Source organism: Saccoglossus kowalevskii, chromosome 2 (genome assembly GCF_978046115.1).
Source record: "Saccoglossus kowalevskii chromosome 2, keSacKowa6.1, whole genome shotgun sequence".
Classification (NCBI taxonomy): Eukaryota; Metazoa; Hemichordata; class Enteropneusta; family Harrimaniidae; genus Saccoglossus; species Saccoglossus kowalevskii.
In genome coordinates this window covers 6,551,590-6,576,133 of record NC_140642.1, presented here as the reverse complement: position 1 = coordinate 6,576,133, position 24,544 = coordinate 6,551,590, and the positions used below count along the sequence as shown (strand labels likewise).

General features: G+C 36.0%; 1 long non-coding RNA gene across 1 annotated transcript; it reads left to right on the top strand.

Annotated features, from left to right (window-relative positions):
* The first annotated feature begins 9,767 nt into the window (after window positions 1-9,767).
* Window positions 9,768-24,202, top strand: LOC146748076 (uncharacterized). Its single transcript, XR_014931049.1, has 2 exons — window positions 9,768-9,860; window positions 24,082-24,202. It is a non-coding gene; the product is annotated as an uncharacterized LOC146748076 (long non-coding RNA).
* Window positions 24,203-24,544: the final 342 nt, after the last annotated feature.

The window sequence follows — 24,544 nt, the reverse complement described above, 5'->3', positions numbered from 1 at the left end:
TCAGCCAGTTATCACATATATAGCCAATACAATAAATCACACTATTTCGCTGAACATGTAATACCAAACAATGTTAGTTTAAAATGTTCAAAACTACTTAAAAATTGAATAACGAATACTTGTGAATTGTTTAGGGCATCGGTTACAGCTAGTGTGATAACATCCGAATAATACTAATGATGCATATCTGACAAATGTCGAGCAGTTCTGAGCCATCAATCGTCTTCCCGTTGAAATTCATTTTGGAAACATTGAAACAATTTTGAGTGTCACGTGAAATTTAACAATTCCAAACTAGTAAAGAAGAGTGACAGGTGTGAGCAGTAAATGCATGACCCTGAAAATCCAAAGATTAATTTTCTGTGAGCAAGTAGAAGTTAGTAATCTCCACTTCTTGTTAAAAATGTGAGAATAGATTTAATGGCTTAAAAGCAAAAAATCATCTGAGATGCTTGGTAAAATTGCAAAATCACTGATTCATGAACCATCAAAAGCAGATGCCACAGTCTCACAGAAAAGTTATTATATACTTATCTAATTTAGCTTGAAGTTATATTGCTTGAATAGTTTGTGTATGATATGTAAAGTTGAGATGGATCATTGTGGAATTCATATTATATTGATTTATAGAGGGGGATCGTAGAAGTTTGTTCAGCTTCGTCCGGTGTTCGACGTCGTCCGTGTCAACATTTTACTTTTAATGTCTTATATTTTACATATAATAGATATAGATGAAACACGAAAGTACTCGCAGAAACGATATTTTGAGGAGAGGAAATCGTTTTTTGATTTCAAAAATGGAATTATGAATTGGCAATTACATTTGTGCTAATAATGACGATTTGAATTGGGTTTCTACATATTGGTAAATGACGCAATATTGAATTGGATTTAAATCGTAAACATTGAGTTTAATCGGATATATCCAAGTGGATTTAATTCGACAATGTTATTCTAAATAATAGAAAATAATAATAAATAGTAAAAAATATAATTTTCTAGATTTCTGGGTAATGCGTCGCAAAAATGTTCATCAGCCCCAATATATCTAATACAAAATATTGCAGCTTATTAGTGTAAATAAGAATATTATTTGAGATGTATTTCATGAAAAATAATCAGTCAAAATATATTAATATGTATAATATACAAAAATAAAGTGAAAACAGCTAATACATAAAACATTTAGGACTAATTGGTTGCCTGAGGTCAAATTTTCAAATAATAGAAAATATACAAATTTTGTCAGTTTCAATTCACAATTATGTGCCAAAATTTTAAATTATGCACTCACAGGCAACTACTTTAGGGTATTTTTAATGTCTTATATATTTATTTTGCCGTCCTTGGGTATCAATATTCCTTATTGACAAAATTGGTAATAAATAGCTATTCATCCAATCAAAATAGTTAATTGGGGAAGCTTTATTGAAACCAAAGAAAGAAAGTGAAAATCACCTTGAATAAAAACATCCCTGTTCAGCGTCACATACAGAAGCTCCTTGTAGCTACATCTCAACAATGTTTATTATCTCCGATTTTGACTTTGTCGTTCAGCTTCGTCCGGTGTTCGACGTCGTCCGTGTCAACATTTTACTTTTTCGACTTCTTGAAAACTACAACAAGCCTGATTGCTTTGATACTTGGTGTATATGTACCTCGGTAGACCTCACTTAGATTTGTTCATTTCATAATGATATCTTTAATTCTCTAAGTTTGACGGTTCTGATATTATACATATATGTACCTCATGCCATTTTGTGATATCTTCAGTTCTCTAATTGAAATGTGCCTTGCTAACAGCGGAACTATCTCAGCCGAGAGGCTGAAAAAGCAGGAGACCCAATGATGAATTTTAATGATCCAGCGGTCATTGGATGGTATGTCGTAAGACTGGATTGATATAAAGCCTACCCAGACGATTTTACTTATTACAGCCACCCCCCCTCCCCATGTTGTTCTTTTTACAACTATTCAAGAAATACACTTGCCATCTTATGTGTAGGTTAGAATATCTCAAATACAAGGCTGCAAGCTGATACAACCTCATTCAACCTCAAAACGTTTAATATGACTGTGGGTTCCAAACACACATTCCAGTGTAATCAGAAAAAATATGTCCACTTTTCTCGTCCAACAATTGTCCGGCCTTTAATTCATTATTAGTCCCCGTTCGGACGAAGTCCGAAAACGGGGACTTATAATTCGGTCTCCGTCCGTGCGTCCGTGAGTCTGTGCGTCCGTGCGTCCGTGCGTCTGTGCGTCCGTGCGTCCGTCCGGAGTCATATCTCAGAATCCCTTCGACCGATTCTGTTCATTCTTTGCATGTGCCTAGTCACAGTCCCTCTAGATAGAGGGACTGTGGCCTAGTACTTTATGTGGGACATATGCACATGCAGTGGTTTAGCGATTCGATTCAAAATGGCCGACTGGCAGCCATCTTGTTTCTTGAAAATGTTGTATTTTAGACATGCTTCGTCAGTTTTCATTCAAACTTGGTACATAGATTATACATGTTAGGATACATGTCCATGATGATTTATTTCACAATTGGATCAAAGATGGCCGACTGGCAGCCATCTTGTTTTTTGAAAATGTTGTATTTTGGACATGCTTTGTTAGTTTTCATTCACACTTGGTACATAGATTATACATGTTAGGATACATGTCCATGATGATTTACTTCACAATTGGATCAAAGATGGCCGACTGGCAGCCATCTTGTTTTTTGAAAATGTTGTATTTTGGACATGCTTTTGTCAGTTTTCATTCACACTTGGTACATAGATTATACATGTTAGGATACATGTCCATGATGATATATTTCGCAATTGGATCAAAGATGGCCGACTGGCAGAAATCTTGTTTTTTGAAAATGTTGTATTTTGGACATGCTTTTGTCAGTTTTCATTCACACTTGGTACATAGATTATACATGTTAGGATACATGTCCATGATGATTTATTTCACAATTGGATCAAAGATGGCCGACTGGCAGCCATCTTGTTTTTTGAAAATGTTGTATTTTGGACATGCTTTGTCAGTTTACATTCAAATTTAGTACATAGATCATACATGTTAGGATACATGTCTCCGACCATCTGTGAGTTCCTGAGTCTCTCTGTCTGTCCGTCCGTCCGTCCGTCCGTGTGTCAGTCTGTCTAGAGTCATATTTCAGAATCCTGGGGACCGATTCTGTTTATTCTTTGCATGTGTCTAGTACCTTATGTGGGACATATGCACATGCAGTGGTTTAGCGATTTGATTCAAAGTGACCGACTGGCAGCCATCTTGTTTTTTGAAAATGTTGTATTTTGGACATGCTTTGTCAGTTTTCATTCAAACTTAGTACATAGATTATACATGTTAGGATACATGTCCATGACGATTTATTTTACAATTGGATCAAAGATGGCCGACTGGCAGCCATCTTGTTTTTTGAAAATGTTGTATTTTGGACATGCTTTGTCTGTTTTCATTCAAACTTGGTACATAGATTATACATGTTAGGATACATTTCCATGACGATTTATTTCACAATTGGATCAAAGATGGCCGACTGGCAGCCATCTTGTTTTTTGAAAATGTTGTATTTTGGACATGCTTTGTCAGTTTACATTCAAATTTAGTACATAGATCATACGTGTTAGGATACATGTCTCCGACCGTCCGTGAGTTCCTAAGTCTGTCTGTCTGTCTGTCCGTCCGTCCGTCCGTCTGTCCGTGTGTCAGTCTGTCTAGAGTCATATTTCAGAATCCTGTGGACTGATTCCGTTCATTCTTTGCATGTTCCTAGTACCTTATGTGGAACATATGCACATGCAGTGGTTTAGTGATTCGATTCAAAATGGCCGACTGGCAGCCATCTTGTTTTTTTGAAAATGTTGTATTTTGGACATGCTTTGTCAGTTGTCATTCAAACTTCGTACATAGATTATACATGTTAGAATACATGTCCATGACGATTTATTTCGCAATTGGATCAAAGATGGTCGACTGGCAGGCATCTTGTTTTTTTTATGCGGTATCTTGGACGTGCTCTGTCAGTTTTCATTTCAATTTGGCACATACATGTACTTTATACATGTTAAGATGCATGTCCATGGCAATTTGTTTCAAAATCTGGTCCAGGATGACCGATTGACAGCCATCTGACTTTTTGGCCTTACTACTATATTTCCACAATTTATGTACCATTTTCATTCGTATTTGGCACATACATCATACATATCAGTGTGTTTTATAATCGGATCAAAGATGGCCGAATAACGGCTGTTTTTATTTTTGGCCATATTACTATGACACGAAACACGTGTTTTGATGTAAATAAACAATCTGTTGTATACGCCAATTGGAACTCAAGTTTCAAGGACACGCTCGCGACAACCCCTCCGCTTTAATATGACGAGCACAAAGAGAACTTTCAATAATTTAACAGGGACTGTGTCTTTTTCAATGACTTGTTCTACTTAATATACGGTTCTGCTTGTTTTCATATCTGCTGCGTCAGACAGTTTTTCTTTTCATTACGCCATCCGGAGTATTTCTAAATCCATCTATATTATAATTGTTTTGAAGTTTAAAATCTGGTCTAATGCATACCTTGTGTAAATAAAGACAGATTACAAAGCATAGTTGTCTCAACAAGTCGGGTGGATAATCTCGACCATCTTGCACGCTTCTGGTTTCAACCACAAATGTACATCAACAACAAATTCGCCCACCTGCAAATTACCGGTTAAACTTGAACATAGTATTCGGTTAATCATTCGTTCCGTGTCGTAGTCACGGTGCTCATTGTTTAATTCTACGTGTTGTCTTTTGTTGGTGTTGTTCGACCCACTCGCTGGAAGGAAAAATGCAAAACTTTTTCTGTGCATTTGTTAGTTTGAAATCGTCAACGTCAACAGCAACGGCACTGCATTCCTGCGAGAAAAAAATGCTCTCAAAAGCTGTTCGGTTGTACCAGCTCTCTTCTTCATTCAGGGAGTACCGTCCCAGGAACAGCTTCTGTGCAATGTATTACGTGTAGGTCAAATTTGTACCCCTCCAAATATCAGCACTACTTAACCCAACGTACAACTTCAAAAATTCAATAGTCTTCATGAACACCATTTGACCCTGTCTAAAAAATAGCGTTTGGAACGAGAGCCCCCTTCCGGTATTTTATGAATAAACCATAAGCGGTCCATTTGAGTGGGTGCCGTTGCCGTTGAATGGATCACAACTATTAACTGTAGTCATCCACAAACAAGTCCTGTACAGTCCTCAGGAAGTCTGTATGAAAATTAACAAACTCTTGGATCAAAATTAAAAGCAATAGGATACTGGTCCAAAAATATAGTGAAATAACCAGAAAATAGTGCAAGATATCATGTATAAATTTGCATTTGATTTTTTTCCGATAAAAATGGCGGTCAAAGACATGGCGTAAAAGTTGTTTGTCCTTGAAAAATTATTGGGTTAGAAAGTATTGACTTTATTTGAAACCCAAACACTAACATTTAACAAGAAAAACAAGTTCTTTTTTCTTATTTATCCATATAATTAATAATTTACTTCGAAAAACAATTTTCAATCATTTTTTTTATTTCAACTTCCAAATGATTGGCCAAATATGAAAGTGAATATCAGACGCAGAGTTGATATTTTTCCTTAATTCCCAGCGGTTTTTCATAAAATATGGTATATGACTTCGTATCATGAAATAGAGGGTGGTTGAAACGCGATAATGTGCGATGTTGCAGTTTGACCAATTCTTGAAGAACTTTCTAGCTATATAATCTTTGGAAAAGGGCGCAAAATATTGTTATTTTGTTTTTGGAAAGATTTATTTAATAAAGAAGTAATTCAAGTAATGTATTTACCACCTGAATTTCAAAGGGAAAGATTGTAACCAAAACCAAGGAATTACGGTAATAGTGTACATGATTTCAATTATCCATGTGCTTAAAAAATATCCCACCAAAATGCGCAAGATTATCCCCGTCTGTTAAATTATAATGCTTTCCCCGCCCAAACCCGCTCAATTTTTCCCATCCATTCATTAAATGATGTATTTCCCCTGCCCACTCACACGAACAGTGTTTTGCACGGATAGTTTCGTTGACTACTTTTTAGTTAAAACATACGTCACTGTTATGAAAGTTTCAGTTTGTTTGCCTTGTGACAGCATTGCGTCTGGTATTATACTAACAAAGTAAGCCTGGATGTCTGTGCAGAAACGATTCAGTAAGACAACCGAACTACCATAAATATAATTCTAATTGAAATACTGTGTGTAGCCATGGAGCTAAGTAATTTTTTTAGCTCCATGGTGTAGCACAGTGGTTATATTGAGCAAACAATGCAAAACTATTAAAACATCAAGCCAATTCAATTGTTACGTAACCATGGTAACCTTTTGAAAAGAGACAAGAATGATAGGGATTTGTTGATGGCCAGATAAAGTTTGGTATCATTTTATTGTTACCAAGTCAGGACCATTAGAAGTTGATTAACCAATGAATTCTCCTGAATTCTAGAAGAATTTTGAGAAAAAATCCATAATAAAAATTACAGAAACCACTAATAGTTACTACCTTATACTAAAATATGTTTGGATATTTAGAGTACTAAAAATTACTACTTCCGGTCCGGTTAGACCTAAAATACACCACGAATGTTCACTTTTGAGGTATAATTTTTGGTATGTGTTGGTTCTTGGATATTTAAGCTTCGTCGTCCTGTACTTCATTTAGTAATTCAAACTTCCCAGTTTGCGTAAAAATGGAGAGTTTTGCGATTTCGACATCGAAAATGCCTTGGCTTCATTATTTGCTGAGGGACGGTCGCTTAATTATGTGCTTTGTAACTTGCAACACATGAATCTAAAAACGTTAGGTAATCAAACAAAAATGACGTTCCATAAAAACGATTTGCTACCTCGCTTATTGTGACACCTACAAATCGATTGATTTCCAATGGTATATACCTCCATTTCACACCACGACTCGAAACAGTCTTTTTTGCTTGAGCTTTAACATAAATCTCCTGATGAGTGAGGTATTTGTACCTTACGAAACAGTGCTGTCGAGTTTCAATATTCATGTAGTTGTGTATTAATTCCTCTATTAACGCATTTATTCGCTCTACATATACTTTGTATTGAGCACTTTTGTTTTAATCGACTCCCACACCTAGACTATATATATATATATACAGGTATATATAAAATCCTTTATTTCATTGTTGAGTTATACATTCGTTACGTACCAGTACTATAGTTTATCTATATTAGAAAACGGAGATTATTAATTAAAGTTTCAATAAACCATATTCAACTATGCTTTGCAACACCAATAAGATCGTAATGATAATGTTTATTTGTCTTTGAAACTGGGGGCATTATCAGAGGATGAGTCTTATTTTGGAACTCCTGCCAGAGCAACTGAACAAATCACGATGACAAATTAATAGCTTCTAAAGATGGTATTCCTAGAATAGCACAAGTTGTTAAAGAAACGTAAAACTTTAATTCTCAACAACGATGAAAGAACCAGTTACTGAACAAAGCCCTACTTCCCGCGAAACCCACCCGATACGAAACCCACTCACGGCGAAGCTAATAGTGCATAGACAAAATATTTATTTTAAAATCTGAATTTCTAATGATAAACTAGTTGCGTTGCAGCTTGGATGTTTGGTATATTTGTGCCAATTTGATATAAATGAAAAATGTTGACGTCGACAAAGGAAAATAATATAGCGCTGAAAACAAAACAAATGTATTCGCAACTGAATGGCAAGTGTTACATAAGAATTTGTTTCACCGATATTGTGTCTGCTTGCCGTTGTCCATAACAGGTGTTTAATTATACGCAATCAACAATTGTGCCAGCGGTGAAGCTAAGGTGAATTGAATCCTTTTACCGTGAAAAGATCATGTTATCGATGTGTATAGGCGATACCTCCGAGTGGACGTTATGTCATGAATTTGTTTTCGCGTATCTGTTGACCGACCTAATTAGCTGATTACGAGCGAATTGCTGTGTTATGTCTGTCATCGTTTAGGCCTATTTGAAGTTTTGGACGGAACTTGGCTCAGTGATTTGGAACTAATTACGAGATAGCCGTCGCTATTCTGACTACGATTTCTGACAGTTGGTATCCGTAGTTATTAATGTAGTGAACGATTAATCAAAAGATATGACGTATTCAGTACTTAGTGTGATAGGCTTTATGATTGAAGGTTACGTCCTAGAGTCTTTTTACTGTTTTGTAATTGGTTAGAGTTTTGAAAATGAATAAAGTTGTTTTAGTTGGTCTTGGGGAGTACAGCAGAACAGACGAAGCCCTGGAGAGACTTGGGGCGAGCCTTGACGCAGTCTAAAAGAGTCTTGGGCCAGCCTTGCGATAGTCTTGGGGACTTTTCCCCAGGGCGCTGTCTTATAGAGTGCTCGACAGATCGACTAAGACGAGAGTTGAAACGTATTTCGTTGTGAGCGTCTATTTGACTGTAAAGCTTAAGTGACTTTCCCGATCCCGTACCTCGAGGGGACGCGATAGAGAGACGAGACGAGATTCCCCTCTGGCACGTGTGGAGAACCCCATGGAGAAGAATTCCCCCCTGATAGTTATATCGTCGTCATCAACGCACATGTAACAACACATGTGACCGCTATTTGACCGTATTTTGTGTCTAAATTAACGAATACTACACATATTTTGAGCACGTCAAGCTAATCCTAATTGCGGCATGAAAGTCCTCAGACAACTATTAAACAGACTGGCAACGCCTGTTATTTAAGATGTTAATCGGCTTAATTCTATATGCTACGAGTAACCTGTAGAATGCTGTGTGGGTAATATTTTTATATTGATTTTTGTTGCATTTGCAGCAAATAGTTACCAAACAATGAGAAATCTATAGGATTGGATATATCTCTCAGCTGGCTTCACATGCATAGTTTAAGACTGCCTAAACCGGTGCTTACACCAGGTTTTACCTAGACGGTCTGTGGTTACAGCTTCATGTTCCCAGTAATCGCAAGAAATTGACATTACAATAGAAAATAAAAGACTGGCACTCCCATGCAATTAATAGCAAGTGAAATTCCTGAGATTGGAACATAGATTTCGAAGTCACTGATGTAGGCATAGAATAACTTCAAGTTGGCATAAAGACGAGGTAGTTTATTTAATCAGTGCTGAACTAGAGGCTAAATTTATAATTAAGTTCGTTGTCATATAATTTGTTTATTTCAATTTCTCCTGAAGTCAAATAGAATACACTGGTGAAAGGATGTTTTGGGGGTGTAGTTTACATTGTGTATGGAGTGGTAAGGTTGGATTTCATATAATTTGTTCATTTCCAACTCTCATGAAGTCACATAAAATTTCACTTAAAATGTATTTTCAATGAAACGTTTTCAAGCATTACGTGTGAATCCAATTTTCACTGTGCTGTGTCAAGTCTCGATAGAGTATGAGGGAAATTTTCACTGGAATTTATTTTAGCGGGAAAATTGAAAATGTATTCCAAATTATTACATGAGAAATAAACAGTATTTAGAAGTACGATATTTTACCCTTGGGTACATGAATATACTTGCCGAGTGAAATGAAATTTGAACAACAGTAATGGAACTCCTAGACAGTCAGTCACTTATTTTGACTAAAACTAATTTGCATATCACCAATGCAATAATGTTTTTGGTATTTTTCACGGTCAATATGCAAATGAACATGGTTTTGGCGATCTGCTCCACTACGATTGCCCTTGAAACCACCTTTGTGTGTATGTGTGTGATTTCCAGTGTTTTCACGTATAAATTCTTCTGTGTTTTTTTGGCTTGGCCGATTTCGCTCAAACTTAGCAGGTAGGTCACACATTCACTCTAGTTATTAGAAAAAACCTGAAAATAATTTCGCCCACCGTTGCCATAACAACAGCCAAAAAACTGATTTTGGGATAGCTTCGCGCTAAATGTATGCTTGAATGTGGGCAACAATTTACTGTTTTTTATGTCTATTTTCATTACCGAGAAAATTGACCTCAACGTAATTTTGTTCATACTTGACAAGCAGGTCGTACCGTCACTAATTGGAAAAAACAATCCTGGCCCACAGCTACCATGGCAACAGCCAAAAACTGTTTTTTGAATACTTTCGCCCCAAATTTATTACCTCCTACCAGTCTTGTAATGTTCAAATGATCATGCCTTTTATTTTGGCTACGTTGCACACCGATAAGAGATCACCGGCGCCGACATTGTTACACTGTATCAAAGTAATCTCAATGCAACATTGAATGAAATGTAAATGCTGTCTCCAATCTAGAAAATACTATCGCAAAACGGTTGGAAATAATAAATTTAATGGCAGAATACGTACTAGCAATAAAATAAAGTGACTTCTAAATGTTTTTTTGCGAACTTCGTATACGGTGCCCGGTTTCCTACATCGGCAAAGGCCGATAACATATACTAGTAGCTTGTTTTGAGCGGAGCGAATCGCCAGCCAGCCTACCGGTTTGTTTTCATTGGCAACCAAACTATTTTTATTTTGTAAACACATTTTCGTCTGCCAATTTTATCCAGTTCAAGTCGTTCAGCAACATTTTTGGCATATTAGGTGTACATCACATGGAATACTACGATTGAGAGAACTTGATGTATGTTGACTGAGTTTTATAAATCCTGAAGGGCTCTTGGAAGATCCACCCACAGTAAAATTAGCGATTACCATTGAGGCGCGACCATCAACATCAAAGTATCAGGAGGTTTCTGCTGGTGACGTTGCGACGTTACCCAGTTCCAAATAAAGATTACCAACGCCAAATGAGCAACATTTTAACTGGTAATCAAGATTAATTTAATCCATGGCTAGCAAGCAAATCACAAACGAAGTTGTAGCGTGCAGCTCAGCGACGACTGCTGTCCACATAAGTCATCCCGTCAGTGGAGTACCACAGTAGCACAGCATGTTTGCCTTCACCATTGTATTTAAACGAATCACGTGGTGTGTCGTTCTCCTTCAAACCATGGCAGGTACTAACTAACCATGTTCAAACCCGGGATTCGATCAATAGAGGAGTTTCAGTAAAAAAAAACATAGCAAATCATGCAAGTTCAACATTTTCAAACCAGTATACTAAACCAGAAATGCTCAGCGATGCAAAAAAAGGATATATGTTATTTTTCACTATGCACATCTCTGTTGATACTATCCCTCACATATTCTACTCCCAATTACTCCTGCGTAGAATGGACTAGCCTCTTTTCATGTTGACATTCAAAGTAAAATCATGTGACAGGCTGTTAAAATTGGCTGTTGCATACTCTTTCGCCGGTCTGGAAAATGTGCTTAATTAGTTGTCATTCAAGCAAAAATGCAGATTTCCCAGTGGGAGTGAAACTATTCGACTCTGCCATTGTAAAGCAGTCAAGGAAAACATTCTGATAAACCAAAACGCATGTACTCATGTTTTATAGATTTTAGAAAAGCTTTCGACAGCGTCTGGAGGAAAGCATTATTCCTAAAATTACAAAATTGAGGAATAAATGATCATTTCTATGAAATCATTAAATCCATGTACAATAACATAAACTACAAGGTCAAGATGTCAAATGGTTTAACAGGGGGTTTTCAGTCCACATGTGGTGTGAAACAGGGTTGTAATATCTCACCCACCCTTTTTAACATATTCATCAATGATCTTCCAGGTCATTTTGGTAAAAGTGGTGATACACCAATCATGATTGGTGATAAACCCTTAAACTTTTATATGCAGACGATCTTGTTTTGTTTTCAAGGACTGCAGAGGGTTTACAAAATTGTCTGAATAAATTAGCAGACTATTGTAAAACCTGGAATCTTGATGTGAATGTTAAGAAAACCAAAGTGATGATATTCAACACAAGTAACAGAGTACTGAAAAAACAAACTTTTATTATAGATGGTAAAAACATAACACCAGTCAAGGAGTTCTGTTATTTGGGTATGATATTCACTCTGAATGGAAAATAAAACAAACCATTGTATGTTAAAAAATAAAGCAATAAAGACATTATTTGCCATTAGACAAACTATACTGAGTCATAAAATGATTTTAACTTCATTGTGTTTAACATTATTTGATCAGTTGGTTACACCCATTCTAATGTATGGGTCAGAAATTTGGGCAGCTAGGTGAACTAACAAATGACACAAATAACCTAGAACAAGTTTGTAATAATTATTATCGTTTTATTCTTGGTGTTAGTAAATTTACACCATCAGCTGGTATAAGGGGTGAACTAGGTAGATTACCAGTAAGAATAAATGCAATGGTTTCAAAGGTTAAATACTGGTACAGAATAAATTTGCTTCCTGAAAATCACATATTAAAATGTGCATTAAAGGAAATACAAAATAATTCTACCTGGATTACTCAAATAAAAACAATTTTTGGAGAAAAAACTCACAAGATCAACAATATTAATCAACTAACCAATGTTGTAAAAACAAAGCTATCAAATGATTTATGGAGAAAACAATTAAATAAAAAAGAGGGAAACAAACTTAGAACATATAGTATATTTAAAAAAAAATTGAATTAGAAAACTATCTAAATGAAATGAAAAACTTCAGCCAACGTAGAGTGTTAGCAAAGTTCAGGCTCAGTGACCACAACCTTGGAATTGAATTGGGAAGAAAGAGTTAACCAAAAAACCCAGAAAATGAAAGAACTTGCAAAAAATGCAATTCAGATCAAATTGAAGATTGCAATTTCTATGAAGTAGAGAGAAAACATGTCTTGAAGTATTTTAAAATAAAAAAATAAATACTTGTCCACAATGGAAAGCTTTGTGAAAATAATGGGAAATAATATGGCTTTGTCATATTATTTAAAAAATACAATTTTCTAAAAGTTAAATATGTAACTGTAGTCTGGGAGAACCTTGCTGCTGTTTAATCATTTTTTTCAGAGATTTTCTAAATTGTATTTCTTTCTTTTGTTGAATTTCAGTGTATTTTAATTTTTGTGTTTTAGTGTGTCTTATTTTATTTGTTTTTTGTAATCATTTTTTACCTTACTAAACCCACAGATGGTTAAGTTGCGTAATAAAGTTATTATTAAAAAATATGGGTGTTTTCAGCAAAAAACTAATAACCCTGGAATGCATACAACACACTGAATTTCAGAACAAATCGTGCATTATTTACAGCAGCAGAATACCACAGAAATATCAGACGAAACATGAAAACACTATATACATGTATTGTATTTCAGCCTGAACCCTCTATATTGCAATTCCAGGAATTAAGCCCATATGTGCATCCATTTTCCACCTTGGTATCACCCACCCCTGAAAACAAACTCTTATTACCACGCTGAAGCGTTTGGTAATGAGAGCCACGCTTAGTTGTAATGGCATAGCCACCGTCGAAGTTTACCGAACACCAGATATTCTGCACACTTCGCGCTTCTTCGTGAATTGCGTATTTCTTCGCAAAACATATCCGGACGTTTTTAAAACAACATGGGGTGTGTTCAGGACATTTTGACCTTTGCAGCTGGGTAAGATGTTTAATAATCGACCTACATTTAGGCGAGCTACAAGTAACTGAATGCCTCAAATAGTTTTTGAACTATTGAACACAAATGAGCAAACTTGAAACGATATTTCGATTTTGCGGAAGGTTTTCGACATTTTTTTCGGGGAGGGATTATCGCAGCGTTTCGAGCGATCATATCACTTTGTGTGTTAACAGTTTTTTTTTTTTTTTTTGTGTCCAGGGGTGCCGAAACATAGCTGGCGTCATATACACGATGTCTTTCAGCGTATCAGCGTGATCCGGTTAGCGGTAAAAACGGGGGGGGGGGGGGGGGTTGTCGCGTTCGACTTCATTGTCCGCAATATGCGCGTTGTTCGTAACTATCGTCCACAGATTCGCTAAATTCTTCCGTAAATGCCATTTTCGAATTTCGGTGTGGTCATGGAGGTAATAAGAATTACCTGTTATTACCTCCATGATGTGGCTCAATAACAACTTATGTCCTCTGTGTCACTTCCTGTGTTTATGTCTCGCGATAGCTTTCGCGTTATTTTGTTAGATCTAATGATAATCTTGTTGCTCCACAACGTTTACTAGATATGATAACCTAAACAAACGTGGCGAGCATTACTTCAATAGAAAACGCCGCGTTGCCAGTCTATTTATTAGTTGTCCGAGATGTTATATGAGTCTGTTAATTCCGAATACGCTGTCAAATTTCAAAATTAATGAACGGTGGGTGTTTACATTTATTTATCCGCATGCCTGCCTAATTTTCACAGCTGGTATACTTGTCATTTTCAGCACAAGACTAGAACAGTTGCCCTAGCAGTCACTTTGCACAACTATGATTAATAATACTGTAACAACTGAGCAAGTTTTTCTTACAGGTTGTAATAGCCATTTCTATTTGTACAAAAGACACACGTAATGGTAAAAATCAATCAAACGGTATTGAGCAAATCGACTGTCCTTTTCATACGCGAATTAACACATTTGATCGTAAATCATAGGAACGATTTAATTCAACGAATCGGCGTCAATGTGGCAATAAATCACGTATTCCGACAATGTTCCAGTTACAAAAAAAAACGACATAGTTGTAAAAGTTGTGAGACAATTAAGCTGGATGACAATAGACTGTGACGCCGGAATATCTGTTTGTTGACGTAGTTTACGGGATAAGTTGTTTTGTCGTTGATTGATTCACAGGATAACAATAAAAGACAGGCGTCGGCAACGATTCGACCAGTAAATTTTTATCTGCGTGATCAGCTGCATCGAAAACGTGGAAAAGATTTCTTTCAAACGGTAAGATATCATGGTATTTTATCTATGCGGTACTATAACGGCAACGTCTTGAGCGGGCCAACAGTGCACGTAGCGTAACGTAACGTCAATTGCTTTGAATTATGAATCCGGTAAGGATTCTGACTAGACTAGAACCGATTTTTAAGCCGGATCGGACACAGTATAGCGACGTTATAATACCCATGATGATATCTAAACGATGAGCTCCTTGGACTGATGATAAATAATATAACGTTGTGAATGTTTTGGACACATCCATTATGATTAATATTGACATTTCGCCACAAACTGAAAATGTCCGAAAATGGCCCAAAAATACAGTTTATAGAAATAGTACCCGGATGCATGGGATGGCGGCCACACACATCATACACTTTGTAGTTATGTCATGATTATATTTCCATGTGTCTGGATATCGGTCCGCATTTTGGCAATTACGATGAAACTCACTGATTATGACTTGGTGATTGGTTTGCGGTGAAAGGCTAGGCGAGGTCATTCAGCGCTCGCTCATAACATGTTATCATTTGGGTTTATTTAACATTGTTCTGAACGATCTGTAAGACTTATTTGGGGATCAAATTGACAAACCATTTTTAGTGGGAGAGAAACCTTCAAATATTATCCAATATGTAGATGACCTTATTTCAGAGACGAAAGACAGCCTACAAAGCTGTCTGAACAAATTAAATGACTATTGTATAAATTGGAATTTAGAAGTAAACGTAAAGAAAACTAAAGTTATGGCATTTAATTGCAGTAACAGACTGATTAAAAACATGAATTTTAAAATCAACAACCAAGACATAACAGCTGTTAGTGAGTTTTTCTATTTAGGGGCAATATTTACTCTAAATGGGCAAATTTAAAACAAACTTATCTATGTTGAAATATAAATCAATGAAGGCTCTTTTCAGCATCAGACAGTCTTAAACCACAAAATAATCTTACCAGCACTTAATTTGAAAATTTTGACCAGTTAATTTCACCTATACTCATGTATGGTGCTGAAATCTGGGCCAATGAAATCACAACTGACAGTAACAGTTTAGAGCAAGTTTGCAGTCATTTTTACAGGAGTGAGTAAAATGACGCCAATCAATGGTTTGAAAGCAGAACTTGGTGGATTACCAATGATATTAAAAATTATTTTTGCTCAAATTAAATACTGGCAGAAAATCACATTTTAAAATTAGCCCTGGATGAAATGTAATAAATAATTCAAACTGGGTTAGGAATATTAAAGTTACACTGGGACATGATCTAATTAAAATAAAAAATGATCACAATATGAAAAATTGGGATGAAATACTAAAAAAAAAGGAAAACTATCTGAGAATTATATTCAAAGATGGAGAGAAGAACTAAAAAACTGAAAGCAATGTAAATAGGACAACAAAACTGAGAACATACAAATTATTCAAAGTAAGTTATGATATGGAAAATTATTTGCAAAACATTTCAAATTTCAGCCTCAGGAAAATGCTTTCAAAATTCAGTCCGTCTTTTCTTGTATTTAATTAATTGTGCACATATTTCAGTAAAGACAGGATAACATCCAAGTTCAGCTCTAGAAGCACTATTACTTGAACGCCTGTGCACTCCTAATATACTCTTACAGAACTTAATGTTAAGTTGCTCAAATTGTGATCTGTCATTAAAGAGATTATTAACAAATCTTTCTGTATCAATTTGGTCATCCTGTTTAGATTTGTAATTTTTGAAGGTAAAAGCCTCCCAAATTTCTGAGCCATACATTAAAATCGGTAAGACCGTACTTTTGAAAAGCTGTAAAGCATTACTAATAGAAAGAGTTTGGTTATGTAAAGTGATAGTTTGCCTAAGAATACCTAATGCACGTTGTGCTTTCATCACCAGATAACGCCTTTTGTATTAGCCAGTTATTTATTCGTAACTGTTGCTCTAGCAGCCACTTTGCACAACTGTGATTAATAGTTTAATACTCACGGTTGTATCAGGGTAATATTGTCCTGGAAGAAACTTATTAGTTTAATGCATTGTTATGTTTAACATAAATTTCCTAATAAACTACACTGTACACTTTTCAGTATGTTCTGCAACATACACGCATTCATGTTCCTCTTTTTAAAACTTTATATCTGCTGAATTCTATTAGTCCCCGTTCGGATGCAGTCCGAAAACGGGGATTTATGTTTTGGCCCTTGTGCGTTCGTGCATCCTTGATTCCGTGCGTGCGCGTGTGCGTGTGTGCGTGCGTCCGGACCTGTATCTTAGAAATGCCTGGACCAATCATAATCAAACTTCACACATGCATCGTACACGATATTATACATATGCACATCAATTTATTTCACGATCCTATTCAAAATGGCCGAATGGTGGCCATTTTTGTGCTAAAGAATCATCAAATATCAAGCATATCTGGCATTTATGGATGGATGGATTTAGTTCAAACTTGGTTCATACATTAGACATTACGGGTTCCTGTTGCACGTTATTTTATTTTTCAGATTGGATTCAAAATGGCTGACTGGCGGCCATTTTGTTTTAATGAATGGGTTTCTAGACCCATATTTCTGACTTGTTTTGACTGATTATGTTCATATCTTTAATATTTATTAATATATCATGCCATAGATATACAGATATATTTGTTTGACGATCCTATTAAAAATTTACCGAATGGTGGCCATTTTTGTGCTAAAAAAATCATCAAATATCAAGCATATCTGGCATTTATGGATGGATTTCGTTCAAACTTGGTTTCATACATTAGACATTACGGGTTCCTGTTGCACGTTATTTTATTTTTCAGATTGGATTCAAAATGGCTGACTGGCGGCCATTTTGTTTTAATGAATGGGCTTCTAGACCCATATTTCTGACTTGTTTTGACTGATTATGTTCATATCTTTAATATTTATTAATATATCATGCCATAGATATACACATATATTTGTTTGACGATCCTATTAAAAATTTACCGAATGGTGGCCATTTTTGTGCTAAAAAATCATCAAGTATCATGCATTTCTTGCATTTGTGGATTGGTTTTGTTCAAACTTATAACATCCATTAAACATTACGGGTTCCTGGTGCACGCTGTTTTATTTTTCAAATCGGATTCAAAATGACTGACGGGTGGCCATTTTGTTTCAATGATTGGGCTTCTAGAGCCACATGCTTTGATATATTTGTTATACATCATATTATAGATATATACATGTATTCAAAATGGCTGATTTTGTTTTAATTAATGCTGTTCCAGAGCAATATTTCTCAATATGGACAAGTACTTTTTTGACGATCAGATACAAATGTCAATCATTTTAATGTTAAACAATCATCATATTCATATTCCTGACATGGTTATATTCCAGCTATATTACTATAAACAAAACTGTATATCTAAAATTCGATAACTAACGGGGACTGTGCCATGCATGGCTTGTTCTATTGAGGGTCGTTGTATTCTTTGGATACAAGTTTCAACGTTCGAATCGCCGGAAATCCAACTGTACTCCCTCACCGTAACTTATCTGACTTACCTACAAAAAAATTAGCGTAACAAAACTCTGTAGTGTTAACTTGTTTTCACAACCCTGAATCGACTCGGAATAGAAGTCAATACAAGTAACCAATTTCTAGCTTTATACGAGAAAGTGTATTATAATCTTTTAATTGTATAATGCACTAGCAGAAATGTTTCGTGTTGCTCCGTGGACGTCGTGTGTTAACAATATTTGTGGATACGCATAAGCGCTTTTGAGGAGCATTCACATTGGCTGACGAATGTCAGTGAATAGAGTTTTCTACAGATCCGGACTGAAGTATCAGGATGGTCTTATTCATATGATCTGTACGTTTTATTGCCGTGTATTGGAATACGATGCTTCGGGACGACAACCATCCTTACCACGTGTAATGTAGCAACTGAGCAAGTTTTTCTTACAGGTTGTAATAGCCATTTCTATTTGTACAAAAGACACACGTAATGGTAAAAATCAATCAAATGGTATTGATCAAATCGACTGTCCTTTTCATACGCGAATTAACACATTTGATCGTAAATCATAGGAACGATTTAATTCAACGAATCGGCGTCAATGTGGCAATAAATCACGTATTCCGACAATGTTCCAGTTACAAAAATAAACGACACAGTTGTAAAAGTTGTGAGACAATTAAGCTGGATGACAATAGACTGTGACGCCGGAATATCTGTTTGTTGACGTAGTTTACGGGATAAGTTGTTTTGTCGTTGATTGATTCACAGGATAACAATAAAAGACAGGCGTCGGAAACGATTCGACCAGTAAAATGTTATCTGCGTGATCAGCTGCAGCGAAACGTGGAAAAGATTTCTTTCAAACGGTAAGATATCTTGGTATTTTATCTATGCGGTACTATAACGGCGACGTCTTGAGCGGGCCAACAGTGCACGTAGCGTAACGTAACGTCAATTGCTTTGAATTATGAATCCGGTAAGGATTCTGAGTAGACTAGAACCGATTTTTAATCTCAACTTTCTTTTGAAGAGATTGAGTTCAACTCGGTTACATGGTTGCGCTACCCTTTTTCAGTAACTGTGTTTTGATCGACCTGCTAGCAGCCACTGTTCAATATTTCCGTTACATCAGATTTTGGAGCTAAAAAGAGCTTTATGATCAGATGTCCAAGGTAGTGTGTGCGTTTGAAAGGTGTCGTACATGATGTTTTCACCCGCCTGGCATCTATGTGAATGTGCGTAATTTGAGACGAAATGTGTCAGTCAAAATATTGTTTACATTATTTAGTCTTAAACTTAAGCCGGATCAGACACAGTATAGCGACGTTATAATACCCATGATGATATCTAAACGATGAGCTCCTTGGACTGATGATAAAGAATATAACGTTGTGAATGTTTTGGACACATCCATTATGATTAATATTGACATTTCGCCACAAACTGAAAATGGCTCAAAATTACAGTTTATAGAAATAGTACCCGGATGCATGGGATGGCGGCCACACACATCATACACTTTGTAGTTATGTCATGATTATATTTCCATGTGTCTGGATATCGGTCCGCATTTTGGCAATTACGATGAAACTCACTGATTATGACTTGGTGATTGGTTTGCGGTGAAAGGCTAGGCGAGGTCATTCAGCGCTCGCTCATAACATGTTATCATTTGGGTTTATTTAACATTGTTCTGAACGATCTGTAAGAATTATTTGGGGATCAAATTGACAAACCATCTTTAGTGGGCGAGAAACCTTCAAATATTATCCAATATGTAGATGACCTTATTTCAGAGACGAAAGACAGCCTACAAAGCTGTCTGAACAAATTAAATGACTATTGTATAAATTGGAATTTAGAAGTAAACGTAAAGAAAACTAAAGTTATGGCATTTAATTGCAGTAACAGACTGATTAAAAACAAGAATTTTAAAATCAACAACCAAGACATAACAGCTATTAGTGAGTATTGCTATTTAGGGTCAATATTTACTCTAAATGGAAAAATTTAAAACAAACTTATCTATGTTGAAATATATATCAATGAAGGCTCTTTTCAGCATCAGACAAACAGTCTTAAACCACAAAATAATCTTACCAGCACTTAATTTGAAAATTTTGACCAGTTAATTTTACCTATATTCATGTATGGTGCTGAAATCTGGGCCAATGAAATCACAACTGACAGTAACAGTTTAGAGCAAGTTTGCAGTCATTTTTACAGGAGTGAGTAAAATGACGCCAATCAATGGTTTGAAAGCAGAACTTGGTGGATTACCAATGATATTAAAAATTATTTTTGCTCAAATTAAATACTGGCAGAAAATCACATTTTAAAATTAGCCCTGGGTGAAATGTAATAAATAATTCAAACTGGGTTAGAAATATTAAAGTTACACTGGGACATGATCTAATTAAAATAAAAAAATGATCACAATATGAAAAATTGGGATCAAATACTAAAAAAAAGGAAAACTATCTGAGAATTATATTCAAAGATGGAGAGAAGAACTAAAAAACTGAAAGCAATGTAAATAGGACAACAAAACTGAGAACATACAAATTATTCAAAGTAAGTTATGATATGGAAAATTATTTGCAAAACATTTCAAATTTCAGCCTCAGGAAAATGCTTTCAAAATTCAGTCCGTCTTTTCTTGTATTTAATTAATTGTGCACATATTTCAGTAATGACAGGATAACTTCCAAGTTCAGCTCTAGAAGCAATATTACTTGAACGCCTGTGCACTCCTAATACACTCTTACAGAACTTAATGTGAAGTTGCTCAAATTGTGATCTGTCATTAAAGAGATTATTAACAAATTTTTCTGTATCAATTTGATCATCCTGTTTAGATTTGTAAATTTTGAAGATAAAAGCCCCCCAAATTTCTGAGCCATACATTAAAATCGGTAAGACTGTACTTTTGAAAAGCTGTAAAGCATTACTAATAGAAAGAGTTTGGTTATGTAAAGTGATAGTTTTCCTAAGAATACCTAATGCACGTTGTGCTTTCATCATCAGATAACACCTCTTTTATATGTTTAGCCAGTTATTTATTCGTAACTGTTGACGGGAAGAATTGTTCCAATCAGATATATACGTGAGCTCATTGAAGTGCGACCAATGCGCTGTGTTCGGCAAAGACCACTTGTGGTCATTTGTTAGGTAGATTGATATATGGAATGCGAGCGAGTGCATTGCCGAAAGGTGATATGCAGATAACAAAATCATTAATCACCCACTATGTCATCGTTCATTGACCGTAGATTATTATTGTTATTATGTCAACGGAAGTATTTGGAGTTGCTGTGATCATATCTACTGTAAACACATTGAAGTAGCTGCATGCCAGTTTAGCGAATTTGACTCAATACATAAATTAACAAAATTTTAATTTAGCTAAAATGCCAAAAATCTCATTGTGATAATATACTTTATTCTAAATTAGCGACATCTAGAATTAGCGAAATTACAGGTTAGCTACATTAGCTAAAATGACAAGCTAGCTAAAAAGACGTGTTTTACAGTACTTTTGCATTGATTAGGGGTTTAAAAAAGTCAGGGGATAAAAAAAGATTCATGACTCTCGTTCCGCGACTGAATCATATCTGTGCAATGACGTCATTTTCCAAGTGGTTGCGAATAACGGGAAGTACGTCTCGCTTTTCATTGGCAAACAAAAATAAAGTAAAAAGTAAAAATGTTCATTGTTTTTAATTTTATAAATTGTTATGTTTTAAATTCACTGGTTTGTGAAGAAAACAAGTTGTGCATTATATTATTTAATTTAAAATTGTGTAACCATTTCTTTGTGTGTCACCCAACGTCCGAATCGCACGGTATCGCACGGTATTGCACGGTATCGCTAAAGCCGGCAATTCATAACCGGCCCATGAACCCGTGCGTGATCGTGTTAGGAAAAGCTGTATTTCACAGCAGTTAAATTGAGTCATTTGATTGGGCGCGCAAAGAAGCTGGCGCTACCAATCAGCGTTGCTGTAACAGCACTAAGTAAGATTAGCAACACGTTGATTTCTATATCAACCGAGCTCGCGCCACCGTGACGATTTTACCTAGTTATATGCCGTTACTATCGTGAGTTCTGATTGGGTAAATCAAATGAGCCCAAGTGAATCTTATAATCGTTTGAGGGCGTGCAACATACAGTAAATCGCAGTGGAATCTGCCAAGGGTTAATGTTGAGGCTTCGGCCGAATAAATGGTCCTTGGCTGGCGAAGATGTGTGTCATCCTAATGGAATGGTAACTTTCTCGCGGGAATATCATTTGCTTGGTATTACTAAATTTACAGTTATAACATTTCATAATATTGTTTCAAGATTTGGATAAGTTTGGGGCGCGGGAAATATCTCTATTGACCAATTGCATTGTACTGTTGGTATCATGTGACAAACAATGCACTTTATAGTATATATAAATAGTTAGCGACTAAGTTAATATTTAAAGATAAGGACGGAGAGAAGACGAAGAGAGAGAAGAGCCTTAGAGTCAGGATCAATACATTGCGTGTGTCACCAATCTGGTGTGCATTCAATTGTGTATGTCAGTACGTGTTAACTTTCCCACGCAATATTACTTTAATCTCTACATTCCAACACTTATACGTAATTTTCTAATATATTATTTAAGCCTGGAGAAGCATGATGAGAAGGGAATTGACGTTCCACGGGCTGTGTGTCTCTAGGCGTGGCTGCAAAGCCAACGTCTGGGAACCAAATTCAATCACTACATGTATTACCATTATCCGATGTCTCTACAAATAAATATCCCGATAAATATCTCTGCTATCTCGGTTGATTCCTTACATCTCCACGATCTTCTACAATTATACATTTAATACTGTTACACATGGCAGGTTACTCTGTGTGTGCCTCTGTGGGCGTGTTTTTTTCCCAGTCAACCAAATGGTTGGAATTAGGTATATTTATAACCTACAAAATACATTAACAAAGCTACTTTTCACGAACCCTGAAATGTCACGGATAGAATGCAGTAGAAATGTTACTGTTACGAAAATATTCATTTTTCAACAAGACAAATTAACCATCAGTTACAAAGGAAAAGCATGCCCTGTGAAAGTCTATCGTGAAATTAAGCATCATTGAAGGTGGGGTCTCTGGTACACGGGTTGTTTCCGGGATTGTTCACTCTATTCTATCGGACTATGATTAAACACAACGTGTTTTATCCTGTTTGTTTTCCAAGTTTAAAGGGCGGTGGTCATCGCGCCGCGTCCTGTTCGATATGGGACTCGTAGCGACGTATACAACGCGTGTAAAAGACATTGTTTATTTACAAAAAATTCGAACACTCGCTGCGCGACGACCACCGCGCTTTAACCACACATGACAGAACGAATATATAACGTGGTGAAGTGTGGCAATTTTCGTGCACAGTATTGTGTATGCCATCAAGGCGTGAGTTTTCAAGGGACAATCTCTTGATAGCCGTTGAGGACAGCACATGAAGTACTAGCAAATTCACTCATTCTTTCAAGTTGGTCAATTTATAAATAACTATACTTATTTAAGTTTGTAGAGTAACTATAATTACATGATCATGTGTCGTCATTGTGTGTTGTGTTAGCACCAAATTTACCAATTAGAATCCCCTTGTATATTAACTGAAGTTTTTGTGAGAGTTGAGATATATTTTATACTGTACTATAATTAAAATTCTCTCAATTTGAATTTCATTGAAGTTAATTAATTAATTTATTTATTGTTATTGCAGGGATGCGATAAACCATGATGGATGCAAATGGGAAACGAACAGGGGCGAACCCAAATAGAGTACCGACTCTTCCAGCAACAAAACCAATTCCTTGGCGTACAAAAATAAACGTGTCTCAATGTACCAAGTGTTTTAAGATATTCACCTCATTTAGCCAACTGGGCCACCACATGAATGTACACGCACCTGAAAAAGCATTTGCGTGTGAAACATGTGGAAAGCGATTCTCAAGTTTGAAACAATTAGGATACCACATGAAATACATAGAAAACCCATACTGGTGCAGGGAAAGTGGAGAGAGGTTTGCAAAGGCAGATGATTTAAGTTTCCACTCTAAAATGCACTCTAAAGAAGTACACATTTGTCAGCAATGTGGAAAGCATTATGACACATGGGACCAACTGAAGATACACGTCAGTGCACATAACATAGACATCAAATCCTTTCGTGGTCGAGTTCAGAG